General features: G+C 38.8%; 1 protein-coding gene across 8 annotated transcripts in view; it reads right to left on the bottom strand.

The window, feature by feature from the left end:
* Positions 1 to 4,394, bottom strand: part of LOC150075190 (protein NCBP2AS2 homolog) — an 87,393-nt gene extending 82,999 nt beyond the window's left edge. For 2 of the 8 annotated variants that reach the window (XM_090388743.1, XM_090388742.1), the window contains exon 1: positions 3,791 to 3,956. The gene's annotated coding sequence lies outside the window, so the exon portion shown is untranslated. Of the gene's footprint in view, positions 1 to 3,659; positions 3,698 to 3,790; positions 3,957 to 4,178 lie in introns of those variants that run through there. The other 6 variants (XM_090388746.1, XM_090388749.1, XM_090388744.1 and 3 more) reach the window with 6 other exon arrangements.
* Between the last annotated feature and the right edge of the window lie 10,312 nt (positions 4,395 to 14,706).

Genomic DNA, 14,706 nt, shown 5'->3' with positions numbered 1-14,706 from the left:
CCTGCCACTTACTTTCCTGGGATTTCGGTGACTAGGACGTAAAATAAAGGTTGGAGTTATCGCTGTTGATTTAAGTAAAATTGCATTTAGAAAGCGCTGCGTGGGGTTTTACGCTGAAAGAACTATTTCTAGAGAGCCTAAAAGGTTGGGCAAAATTTGATGTGATTTAAATTTGGACATGTGGGGCAATCGCTGTACAAGAGAAAGTAATGGGAGGGAGGGTGTAGATGGGGGATGAAATAGGAAGAAGCGGGGGTCGGGTAGGAAGGTGGTCCCCCATTTCCAGTGGGGGAATGGGGAATAATAATAAAAAATAAAGAAAAAAAGAAAAAAAAAAAAAGAAAAGAAAAAAACCCACATAATGATCGAAGAATATATTACTTTAAATTCAATTTCATTTTTCTCCCATTATCATCAAACCCAGCATTTTCTCCCCTTCAATCTGTTTTGTCAGGAAGTTCTTCACAGATTTCAAAAAAATCTCTTGAATACTGGTACTTAAAAAAAAAAAAAGTCCACCTTAAGTCCAGCTTTAAGCCATTGAAATTATGACCTTTCAATACCATTAGCATATGATGCAAGAAATCAGGTTTATTTCACCTATCCATTCCCTCCATTAGTGTCTAGATCTTCCTTTCTTCCTGGAATTTATTTAAGCTATCAACAGCAACAGATGGAAGTTTGTTCCACCAATCAACTACTCACTGGCTAAAGGCTAAATTCTATTCTGCAAAACTGTCCTTCCTCAATGTCAATTTATACAACCTCAGGTGCATAGTCTGAGCAAGAGGAAGAATCCCATCAGCACTGAGATTGCTCAACCCATTCATAGCCTTAAACACCTCAATCAGATCACCTCATAAGTGCATAGTCTCTAGACACTGCAATTTGCAGAGCTGAAGCATTTTTCTTCGCTGACTTATACAGTGGAATAATCACATCCATCTCCCTACTAGAAAAATTCCTGTATATCAGTGACAATATCCCATGAGCTATTCTGGCAGCCTATCTGCACAATTACCCACAGGTCTTTTTCATCACAACTCAGGGTAATCAAAAGGTTCTGTGCTATTATTTTCATAGAACAGAAGTTAAACTAAGGTCTGTAATTACTTGTGTACCCAAATGCAGTACTTTGCATTTGTCAATAATAAAACTTCAGCTGCCACCTCTCAGCCCAACTTTTCTAGTTCCTGTTGCAGTAGCATACTGTCATTAAAAACCCTGCCAACCTTTGTATCATCTGCAAACTTAGACATTAAGCTTGCTATACCTTCATCAATATCATTGATAAATATAGAAAATAACAATGAATCCAACACTGAACCCTGCGGAAACTCCAATAAAAACATTAGTCCATGAAGAGCAGCCTCTATTGATTACCATTCTCTGTCTTCTCCCACTCAACCATCCCTTTATCGATAGTGGCATCTAGCCCTTAGTGTGACACTGCTCCAATTTGTACAACAAATTGGAGCAGTGTCACACTAAGGGCTAGATGGAAGTATTAAAAGGGCTAGATGGAAGTATTAAAAGCTTTTCTGATATCAAAGTATATAATATCAAAATTATTATTTGCATCCGGTTCCTTTGTGACCACATCATAATATCCAATCAAATTGGCCAGGCGAGATCTCCCCTTAACAAACTCATGCTGTGTCTGAAGTAAAACTGCAATCTTGTCTAGATGATCTTGCATTACTATTTTAACTAGTAATGCCATTATTTTCATGGAACAGAAGTTAAACTAAGGTCTGTAATTACTCGTGTCACCCTTTGATCCCCTTTGTGAATTGGGGATACATTCGCACATCTCTGGTCCGTGAGGACCTCCCCTGAATCGAAAGATGCTCTCATAATTATGGCTAAGGGTTTGCTTACTTTTGCAGCTTCCCTTAATATAATCAGATGGATTCCATCTACCACAGGTGCCTTTCTTATGCTTAACTTCAATCATTTCTCTTCCACTTTGCTCTCATTTATTACAAAATCCTTTAGCTCCCTGTTAGAGTTAGATAAACTTCTGGCATTCCCCTTCCAAAATAACTCGTTGTGTGTGAATGTAGATTCAAAATACTCATTCAGTTTGTCAGGTACCTGAGCAGGATCATCAACAGTTGAACCATTGATATCAAGTGGACCGATCTGATTCATCCCATTCTAGTGTTTACATACGTAAAGAAGTCTCTGCTGTTTTTCTTTGCATCCTTTGTCAAAGATTTCTCGTAATCTGCTTTCTCTTGCCTAACTTCCTTTGTGACTTGATTACAGACTAGTTTATATCTACCATAGGTTTCTGTCACCTGATAATTTATATTCATCACAAGCATTTTTCTTCTCTACCACAAGCCAAATTAGTTCATCTGACATCCATTTTGGCCTAATTTGAACAGTATTTCTTAGTTGGTATGGAAAGCTTAACAGCTTCTATGATAAATTCCTTGAATGCTTCCCATTTGGAATTGGCTGATGGTAACATCATCGATTGGTCCCACTGTATAGAATTTAAAAACTGTCTGAGACCACTGTAGTCACTTTTACAAAAGCAAAAATCCTTCCCTTTACCCCTGATGGTAGCTACATTTGTAAGTAAATCCCAAATCGGTACATTGTGATCACTACCACCTAGTGGTTTCTTTATCTACAAATTCTTAATACATGAATATTCACTGATTACTCTCCAGTTGCCTCTCTAACATATTGCTGTAGAAATAAATCATCCAATAAATCCACAAAATTCTTGCTAGTGTACGAGTGACCAACCCACAATTCCAGTCACTATCTGGGAAGTTAAAATCCCCCATTATAAGGCAATCTGAATTACTGGCCCACTATTTCTCTGTACAGTTGTTCAGTGTACTCATCAGAGTCATGGTTAACTAGCCCAATCAGAATGACATCAATTTTAGATAATCCCACAAATTTAGGGATTTTTGTTATTTCCTCAGAATTTTCCTAGAAAATCCTCCAGAATTAAACTGACGACTTCCTTACTAAACAGATTACATATAATCAATAAGCACTTTACTTTTTTAACATTATGTTGTTAATTATTGAATTTGAAACCTACCTTTAATTAAGAATAAAGACCTCTGTCATACAGAAAAATACATTCAAATCTGAATCAATCTAAAAAGTAACCAATTCTTACACTCTTCATCCCAATTTCACTCATTAGTCCAATTTTTTATTCATATTGCTTATTGTGAATACTGTACTGTATGCTCAGTTATGTTGTAAAATTCATTCATGTTTACATATAACCCTGTTATATCTTAAACTGGTGATACAATATTACTTATATTGTTTCATTATTTGTTTGTTTATAATTCGCTGTAGTTTTTCCTTATTAAATTATATATATATATTTTTTTTTTCCCTTCCCTGTAGCCTATATTACTGTTCAGTGACGGTATCAGGACTAGCTGGTTTGAATTTGCTAGCAATTTTTTTTTTTTTTTTTCACCCTCGTTTGTTTCTCTCTCTCTCTCTCTCTCTCTCTTCATGTACACTGTGGCAAGCCTGTCTGACCTGTGTGTCATCGAAACTCTGTACGTACTGTTTTGCTTTTAACTTGGACTTTTAACGAATAAATGGAGGAGTGTAATCAGAGTATCACATTTTTTACAACAAAAGTGTACTAGGAGAATGGGGATTACCTTATGTGACAGTCCAACATATTTGCGTAAAACTTTTAACTTCGCTATATGAAAAGTTTTTCTTCTCAAAAAGTTAGCGATATATGCACATCATACGACAACAGAAACAGTAAACAACAAAAAATATATACCTGATACTGCTACCATTTTATTACGAGTCATGCTAAAAAGTTACACTTAGGTAGTATCTTACTGGAGAAAAGTCAACTTGATTATATAGCCATGTTATTTAGACAAATATATTACTACAAGTAATACTAAACCACAACCACTGTTAATTCTACCTGCCACGGTTCTATTAGTCACTAAACCTAATTAAAATTAACTAATACAACCCAGTATGAAATGGTATCTATCTCATTATCATAGAATGTATTTCCCTCTCACGTGCCTACCGTTCGCCGCGCATATTAAAAAGTTCCCAGTTAGTATGTAATATTGCAATAATCAATACAGCAGTAACCGTATTATGGAAATTAATTTTCATATTATGCTGCAGCGAAAAGTCATTTAGATTACCAACAAAGCTATAAAATAGATGTCATGATGTAATATTCCGGAACGACCACATAAGGTCTGGGGGGGTTCACAAAATGGGGTTTGGAGTCTGACGAGTTCACTAAATTCCTAGGAAATACAAAGAGATTCACAAGAGGAACCTCGCCTAATGGGGCTCCTTCCATTAGCATCTCACCAAGGGACCAGAAAGTCAGGAACCAACAACCATAGAGACAATGCAGCAGGGGCGAACGGGGAAAGAATTTTGCGACTGGAACGGCTTCTCAGTCGTTTAAGTTACAAGCGGTGATTAGACCAGACACGTATGGTGTAAAGCGTACAAGTAGAAGTTCATCAGTCTGCACAGGTAACACAGTGGTATCGTCACCCTCCTCCCCACACCCGGGGAAAAAGGCTCGGGTTTGAATCTCGTCGATGACGCGGAAACTTTTTTGGGCTTTTTTCACTCCATGGTTGAGTTATTAGGTCTCAGACGTAAATAGCAAGGTTTTTTCTCCCGGCAACTCGGGATTTGCGTCCAACAAAACAGGCAAATCTACCAGAGAACACATGCAATTTACGGACATAATACACAATGAACAGCAGATGAATATGATTATTCAGGTGGCCTAAAATTTGGCTGGGTAGAAGTTTATCTGTTTAACGGCTTGCACCTAGCCCGACATCTGAACAGGTGGTAACTATTATTGAGAAAGATTTAACATGAGTGGTCGCTGAACATCAACTTTCCTCAAGACCACTGACGCACACCTTATTCAAAATCGATTGTGAAGCTAGCCAGTTTGCAATTCTGAACCAGCCTTCTAGTTGATCCATCGGAAGACTGATTAGGCCGTACTATGACAATCCTCATTAATCCCTGTTCACATTAAGCAACGCAAATCCTCAGGAATGCCATGCGACTTTCCAGACAAACAATTTGATAAATTTGAAGCTTTGGCCAAGACGTCAAAGGCGGATATTGTTGGGATATCAGAGACGTGGTGGATACAGAATTGGAATTTAGGGAGTACAATATGTAGAGAAAGGATAGACAGAATAGGAAGGGAGGAGGTATTATGCTGTTAATTAAGAAAAACATAAAATCAAAAGAAGTGCATTCAGTTGATATAGATGAACGGTGCACTGTTGAGTCAGTTTGGTGTGACATAAGCACTGCGAAAGAAAAATAAGAATAGGAGTGTGTTACAGGCCTAATGACTCGAATGACTTTCGAGATCTTGACTGGAACTTGTGAGTTGGTCACTCGCACACTAGTAAGACTTTTGGGGATTTATTGGATGATTGTTTTCTGCAGCAGCATGTTTGAGAGGCAACCAGACAGGGTAATACTCTTTATTTGGTTATCAGCAGTGATCATTCGTGTATTAAGAATTTACATATAAAGGAACAACTAGGTGGCAGTGATCACAGTGTACTGATGCGGGATTTACTTAAAGATATAATTACCATCAGGGGTAAAGGAAAGGGCTTTTGCTTCCGAAAAGGTGACTACAGCATTCAGACAGTTTTTAAATTCTGCACAGTGGGATCAACTGATGATGTTACAAACAGCAAATTCAAAGTGGAAAGAATTCAAGAAATTAATCAAGAAAGCTACTAAAAGTTTCATACCTATTAAGAAATATTGTTCAAGGTTTAGGCATCAATGGTTATCAAATGAACTAAAGAGACTCTTGACAGAGAAGAAAGCACGGGATGCATATAAATTATCGGGCGACACAGAAGCCTATGGCAAATATAAGCTAGTCTGTAATCAAGTCACAAAGGAGGTTAGGCATGCGAAGGCAGATTACGAGAAATCTTTGGCAAAGGATACTAAGAAAAACAGCAAGGATTTCTTTACTTATATAAACTCCAAAAGGAAGGGGATGAATCTGATTGGTCCACTGGATATCGATGGTTCGACTGCTGATGATCCTGCTCAGATAGCAAACAAACTGAATGAGTATTTTGCATCTACATTCACACATGAGTTATTAAGGTTTGGAAATGGCAGAAGGTTATCAAATTGTAGCAGGGTGCTTAATGATTTTGTAATAACTGAGAAAAAGTGGAGGAGAAATTGCTGAAGTTAAATATAAGAAAGGAACATGGGGTGGATGGGATCTCTGCAGTTATATTAAAGGAGGCGACAAAGGAAGTAAACAATCCCTTAGCCATAATTATGGGAGCATTCTTGGACTCAGGGGAGGTCTCGATGGATTAGAGATGTGCAAATGTATCCCCAATTCACAAAGGGGAATCGAAGGGTGACACGAGTAATTACAGACAAGTTAGTTTGACTTCTGTCCCGGGTAAAATAATGGAGTCACTGGTTAAGGATGCATTCAAGGATCATCTAGACAATACTGCAGCAATAATTCTGACACCGCATGGGTTTGTTAAGGAAAAGCCTTGTCTGACAAATTTGATAGGATAATTTGATATGGTTACAAAGGAACTGGACGCAAAAAATAATTTCGATATCATATATTTGGATTTCAGGAAAGCTTTTGACACTGTTCCGCATGGAAGACTATTGTACAAATTTGAGGAGAATAGTATTAAGAGTAAGTTGTTACAATGGATAAAAGGATGGTTGAGTGAAAGAAGACAGAGAGTGGTGAATAATGGGTGCTGCTCTTCGTGCACCAATGTTATTAGTGGAGTTCCACAGGGTTCGGTGTTGGATCCTCTGTTTTGTGTATTTATCAATGATATTAATGAAGGTATATCAGGCTTAATGTCGAAGTTTGCAGATGATACAAAGGTTGGCAGGGTTGTTAATGACAATAATGGCAGTGTGCTACTGCAACAGGATCTAGATAATTTGGGCAGATGGGCTAAGAAGTGGCAACTGAAGTTTAACCTTGACAAATGCAAAGTACTGCATATGGGTAGAAGTAACCCCAGAGAAAAGTACCTACTGTGTGGTACTACACTTAAGGAGGAAAAAAATGAAAAAGACCTGTGAGTGATTGTGCAGTCAGTTATGAAGTTTTTTTGAGAATGCAGACAGGCTGCCAGGGCAGGTCATGGGGTTTTGTCATTAATATATATAGGAATTTTGCTAGCAGGGAAAAGGAGATGATTGTCCCTCTGTATAAAGCAATGGTCAGGCCACGCCTTTAGTACTGCGTACAGGTCTGGGGGCCTCATTTTAGGAAGGATGTAGATTTGCTTGAGCGTGTACAGAGAAAGGTGACAAGATTGGTGAGGGAAATGAAGGGATCCTCTTACAAAGAGAGGCTTAAGTTCTGAAAATTGCAGTGGCTGGAGACTAGGCACCTGCGCGTTGATCTGTTTCAGGTGTATAAGGCCTTGAATGGGTTGAGCACGCTGAATTCTGATGGGATTCTTCCACTTGTTCAGATTACAAACCTAAGTAGGCATAAATTCAAATTGAGGAAGGACAGATGTAGAATAGATGTGCGGAAATTTGCCTTTAGCCAGCGGGTGGTTAATTGCTGGAACAAAATTCTATCTGTCGTTGTGGAAGTTGATGTCTTAAATAAATTCAATGCAGAACTAGACAATCACTTGGAATGAATGGATCAGTGAAATCGGAATGGTTTTTTTTTTTTTTTTTTTGGCTGATGGTGTATGAGCTTGCTTTATTTGCATGATGTACCTCTTCTAATACTAATGGTAATTCTAAAATCAGATATGCATTTGTATGCTCCGAGAATTCTTCTCTACTTTGACCCATATAACTTATTTGCCTAGAAGAGTTATTAAATGAAGCAATAGTACAAAGAAAACTATGCCGGCACTTACCACGAAACATCCTCATGTGCATGAAAAAGTTTTTAATTTTTTTAGCCACTTCAAATGCAAAATAGGAAACAAAGTTCTTTTATGAATTCGATTCCAACAGTATCAAATCGAGCTCAAGACGTTTGTTGTTAGGTTGCTCGCCGGGAAAAGGAGGTGATTGACCCTTTGTATAAGGCAATGGTCAGGCCACGTCTTTAGTACTGCGTACACGTCTGGAGGCCTCATTTTAGGGAGAATGTAGATTTGCATTTGGTAGCCAAATCCAAATCTCATACAATTGAAAAATCACTTATTCCACCAGCCTGCATTGAAATTGTCTGTTCTTGGGGACAAAAGGAGCAAAGAGAATCGAAAATGTGCTACTTTCAAATAACAAAGACTCTCTCATAACTAGAAAGAAGCAGAGGCTCTCGTATCTGAATGATTGCGTGTGGATCTGCGTTCCACATTACATTATCAAGATGGTGAATTTCATAAAATCGTTATAGCCATTTATCTTTTCAGCTTTGTCTGAAGAAATGGGATTGGAATACTACTCTCTGCTTTTTCAGAATTAAATACGTTGGCTGTCAAAAGGAAGAGTTTTATCAAGAGTTTATGAGCTAAGAATACATTGGAATGTTTATTTTATTTTTTGAATAATTCTTACTATTCAGATTTACTGAACGATAATTATTGTCTCCAGAAACCAGCTTATTTAATTGATAGTTTTCAGCTTCTGAATGAGCTAAATCGAAATTCAAAGGATCACATGAAAAGATACTAACCTGTACAGACAAATTTTATGGATTTCAAGAAAAAATTCAACTTTGTAAAAATGAGGTTAAAAAGGGATCAATAATATTATTTAATCGGTGTTATAATTTAAATTCTAAGGGAGAATTATTGGGATTAGTATAGCAACGTTTGTGTTTGCTTGACGATAAACTAAATTACTATTTTGAAATACTGCCCTTGATCTAAAAAAAAAGTATTTAATTCGAAATCCATTCGCATTCGCAATAGTATTAGCATTAGTAGAGGCATATGATGCAAGAAAGCAAGCTTATTCAGCATCAGCCAAAAAAAAAAAAAAAAAAAAAAAAACCCTCTCCCATTTCACCCCTCCGTTCGTTCGAAATACCTGTCCAGTTGAGCTTTAAAATTGTTTAGGCTATCAACTTCAACAACAAGTGATGGAAGTCGGTTCCACCAACCAACCACCCGCTGGCCAAAGGCAAATTTCCGCACATCTATCCGACATCCGTCCTTCCTCAATTTGAATTTATGCCCTCTGAGCTGATTATTCTGAGAAAGATGAAGAATCCCATTGGCATTGAGCATGCTCAAACCATTCAAAGCCTTATACACCTCTATCAGATCACCTCGCCGGTGCCTAGTCTCCAGACTCTGTAATTTGCAAAACTTAAGCCTTTCTTCGTAAGAGCAACCCTTTGTTCCATTTACTAATCTTGTTGCCCTTCTCTGTACCCGTTCCAGCAGCTCTACATCCTTCTTTAAATGAGGCCTCCAGACCTGTATACAGTACTCAAGATGTGGCCTAACCATTGCCTTATACAAGGGAATAATCACCTCCTTATCCCTGCTAGAAACATTCCTGTATATCATTGACAAGACACCATGAGCTACACTTGCAGCTCGTCTGCACTGCTCAGAGAACTTCATATCTGCCTGCACAATTACCCCCAGGTCCTTTTCATTCTCCACCACTGTCAGTGTAGTACCGCAGAGTTGATACATTGCTCTGGGGTTACTGTTACCCATATGTAGTACTTTACATTTGTCAATGTTAAACTTCATTTGCCACCACTCAGCCCATCTGTTCAACCTTTCCAGATCCTGTTGCAGCAGCATAGCGTCAGTAGTGTCCTTAACGACCCTGCCAACCTTTGTATCATCTGCAAACTTAGACATTAAACTTGATATCCCATCATCAATATCATTCATAAACACCGAAAACAACAATGGACCCAACACTGAACCTTGAGGAACTCCACTAATAACATTAGTCCACGTTGAGCAGTGTCCATTGATTACCACTCTCTGTCTTCTGCCACTCAACCATCCCCTTATCCATAGCAGCAATTTGCCTCCAATGCCACACTGCTCCAATTTGTGCAGCAGTCTTCCATGTGCAACAGTATTAAAAAGCCTTTCTAAGATCCAAATATATAATATCAAAGTTATTCCCTGCATCCAGTTCTTTTGTGACTACATCATAGTATCCAATCAAATTGGTCAGGCAAGACCTGCCCTTAACAAAACCATGCTGCGTCTGAGCTATAACTGAATTCTTGTCTAGATGATCCTGCAGTGCTTCTTTAACCAGTGCCTCCATTAATTTACCTGGAACAGAAGTTAAACTAACAGGTCTATAATTACTTGTGTCAGCCTTTGATCCTCCTTTGTGAATTGGGGTTACATTTGCACATCTCCAGTCTATGGGTACCTCCCCTGAGTCCAAAGAAGCTCTCATAATTATGGCTAGGGGTTTGTATACTTCCTTTGCTGCCTCCTTTAATATAACTGGATAGATCCCATCCACCCCAGGTGCCTTTTTTATGTTTATCCTCAACAATCTCTCCTCCACTTTCCTCTCAGTTATTACAAAATCATCCAGCTCACTGCCAATGTTTACTTTACCTACATCATTCTCCTTCCTGAATAACTCCTCATGCGTGAATGTAGATGCAAAATACTCGTTTAGATTGTTAGCCGCCTGAGCAGGATCCTCATTAGTAGAGGCATATGATGCAAGAAAGCAAGCTTATGCAGCATCAGTCAAAAAAAAAAAAAAAAAAAAAAAACACTTCCATTTCACCTGTCCGTTCGTTTGAAATACCTGCCCAGCTGAGCCTTAAATTAATTTAGGCTATCAACTTCCACAACAAGGAATGGAAGTCTGTTCCACCAACCAACTACCTGTTGGCTAAATGCAAATTTCCGCATCTATCCTACATCTGTCTTTCCTCAATTTGAATTTATGCCCTCTCAGTTGATTATTCTGAGCAAGAGGAAGAATTTCATCAGCATTGAGCATGCTCAAACAATTCAAGGCTTTATACACCTCAATAAGAGCACCTTGCAGGTACCTAGTCTCCAGACTGTAATTTGCAAAACTTAAGCCTTTCTTCGTAAGAGCAACCCTTTGTTCCATTCACTAATCTTGTTGGCTTTTTCCGTACTCGTTCCAACAGCTCTACATCTTTCTTAAAATGAGGCCTCCAGACGTGTATATAGTGCTCAAGGTGTACCCTGACTATTGCCTTATACAAGGGGATAAACCACCTCCTTATCCCTACTAGAAAAATTCCTGTATATCATTGACAAGACACCATGAACTGCTCTTGCAGACCGTCTCCACTGCTCAGAAAATTTCATATCTGCCTGCACAATTACCCCCACGTCCATTTCGTTCTCTACCAATGTCAGTGTAGTACCACAGAGTTTATACGTTGCTATGGGGTTATTGCTTCCCATATGTAGTACTTTACATTTGTCAACGTTAAATTTAATTTGCCACCTATCAGCCCATTTGCCCAACTTATCTAGATCCAGCTGGAGTAGAATACTGTCTTTACTGTCGTTAATGTCTGCCTTCTCCCACTCAACCATCCCTTCATCCATAGCAACAATTTGCCTCCAATGTTACACTGCTCCAATTTGTGCAGCAGTCTTCCATGTGCAACAATATCAAAAGCCTTTCTAAGATCCCCATGTATGATATCAAAGTTATTCTCTCCATCCAGTTCCTTTGTGACCACAACATAGTATCCAATCAAATTGGTCAGGCAAGACTTTCCCTTAACAGAACCATGCTGTGTCCGATCTATAAATGAAGTTTTGTCTAGATGATCCTGCAGTGCTTCTTTAACCAGTGCCTCCATTAATTTTCCTGGAACAGAAGTTAAAGTAACAGGTCTATAAATACTTGTGCTGCCTTTTGATCTTCCTTTGTGAATTGGGGTGACAGTTGCACAACTCCAGTCCACGGTTGCCTCCCCTGAGTCCAAAGAAGCTCTCATAATTATGGCTAAGGGTTTGCTTAGTTCCTTTGCTGCCTCATTTAATATAACTGGATAGATCCCATGCTCCCCGGGTGCCTTTTGTATGTTTATCTTCAAAAATTTCACCTCCACTTTCCTCTCAGTTATAACAAATCACCCAGCTCACTGCCAGAGTTTAACTTACCTCTGGCATTCCTCTCCGTGAATAACTCCTCATGTGTGAATTTAGATGCGAAATACTCATTTAGTTTGTTAGCCACCTGAGCAGGATCATCAACAGTTGAACCATCAATATCCAGTGGACCAATCTGATTCATCCCTTTCCTTCTAGGGTTTACATAGGTAAAGAACTCTTTGTTGTTTTTCTTTGCATCCTTTGCCAAAGATTTCTCATAATCTGCATTTGCCTGCCTAATCTCCTTTGTGACTTCGTTACAGACCAGCTTATATCTATCATAGGCTTTCATGTCACCCATTAATTTATTTGTGTCCCATGCATTTTTCTTCTCTGCCATATGTCTCATTAGTTCATCTGATATCCATTTAGGCCTAAACCTTGAACAATATTTCTAAGTTGGTATGAAAGCCTAGTAACTTTCCAGATAAATTCTTTGAATGGTTCCCATTTTGAATTTGCAGTTGGTAATCATCATCAGTTGGTCCCACCGTATAGAACTTAAATTCTGTCTCAGACCACTGTAGTTGCCTTTATGAAAGCAAAAACCCTTCCCTTTACCCTTGATGTCTCTTACCTCTATGAGTAAATCCCACTTCAGCACACTGTGATCACTGCCACCTAGTGGTTCCTTTATCTGCAGATTCTTAATGCATGAAGAATCACTACTGATAATCAGATCAAGAGTATTACTCCCTCTAGTTGCCTCCCGAACATGCTGATGTAGAAAACAATCATCCAATAAGTCCACAGAATGCTTGTTATTGTGTGAGTAACCAACCCACAAATTCCAGTCAATATCTGGGAAATTAAAATCCCACATTATAAGACTCTCTGATTTACTGGCTTACTCTATTTCCCTGTACAGTTCCTTATTATACTCATCAGAGTCATTAGGCCTGTAACACACTCCTACTCTCAATTTTGATCTCCCAATGCTTATGTCACACCAAACTGACTTGACACTGCACTGTCCAGCGATGCCGAATGGTCTCATATCCTTTGATTTTATGTGTTTCTTAACTAATAGTATAACCCTTCCTCCCTTCGTATTATTATTATTATTGTTATTATTAGCCATATGGTTCAAGGAAGCCTGAGGCTTAACCTGCTCCAGGCAAAAAAAATAAAAATTTCTGAATTACCCCAAGAGAGAGAGAGAGAGAGAGAGAGAGAGAGAGAGAGAGAGAGAGAGAGAGAGAGAGAGAGAGAGAGAGAGAGAGAGAGAGAGAGAGAGAGACAGAGAAGTAGAAGGGAATCACCAAGAAAAAGAGGAATGATGATATCCACCTCAGGACCCTGGGTGTGCCAAGCCCATACTCACCATATATGAACCCCTGGGGCTATCTAGTCTATCCTTCCTCTATACATTATACTCCAGAAATTCTAGTTCTGCATTCCTTATATCTGTGTAACACCACGTCTCACAGATATAAGGAATTCAGAACTGGAATTTGGGGAGTACTGATCAGAGTCATGAGACCTATAACACACTCCTACTTTCAATTTTGATCTTCCAATGCTTATGTCACACCAAACTGACTCGACACTGCACTGTCCAGCAATGTGGACTGGCTTCACTTCCTTGGATTTTATGTGTTTCTTAACTAATAGCATAACCCTTCCTCAATACCTATCCTGTCTAACCTTCCTGTACACATTGTACTCCAGAAAAAGCAGTTCTGCATTCCTTATATCTGTGTGACACCACGTCTCTGATATCCCAACAATATCTGCCTTTGATGTTTTGAGCAATACTTCAAATTCATCAAATTTATTTAAGAAACTCCTATCATTGGTGTAATCGCAAGTATACACGTTTCTGTTCTTAGCTACCCTAGCACAACCCAAATGTTTGCTTGTACCGCAATCCAACTTTTTGCAGAGACTCCCAGTAGTCTCTGAAATACCCTGCATCTTGTTTTCCAGGTTGCTGCCGATTCGAGTAGAAGCAGTGCAAGAATCACTTTCACCTCTGCAAGTGGCTACTGTTAATCTATTGGTCCTTGTATCCCACCAAGTTAGCAGTTTTCCAACCCACCGAACACTACCTCGATAGCATCAGCAAATATTCTTTCACCCTTTCTATTTAAGTATATCCCATCCCTGTAGAAGCAGTCTCTCCTGTTAACAAGTACAGAATAGGCTGAAAAAAATTCTACCCTTTGAGCCTTGCACAATCTTTCCAGGGCCGAATTGATCTACAAGGCTCTCACCGTATAATCCCTCCTGTTGTGTCTGGGCAGAATTTCCCACACTTTCAAATTCAATCCTAATTCACGGCTTGTTTTTTTCAACAGTGATACTTGTTAAGTAATTCCACCGGTCTCCTACTCTTAATATCAGTAGTGCAAACGTGTACAACAATATCACCTTTTGTGCCATTAAAAGATGATATCCGCTCTACAACGTCATCAACCTTTGCCCTGGCATGTAATGCTGGCATTGTCCCTAAAAATTCCAGCATTACATTTATGAAAGAAGAAAGAGTTAAGAAATGATCTCACCCTTCAAGTACAATTTAAAGAAATCGAGTAATCTGAATTTGGTTATTGACTAGAAAGGGGTTTCCTTCAATCGGAGTAAA

Source organism: Mastigoproctus giganteus, chromosome 14 (assembly GCF_048544385.1).
Source record: "Mastigoproctus giganteus isolate SK-2022 chromosome 14, ASM4854438v1, whole genome shotgun sequence".
NCBI lineage: Eukaryota > Metazoa > Arthropoda > Arachnida > Uropygi > Thelyphonidae > Mastigoproctus > Mastigoproctus giganteus.
This window is presented reverse-complemented; position numbering and strand designations above follow the sequence as displayed.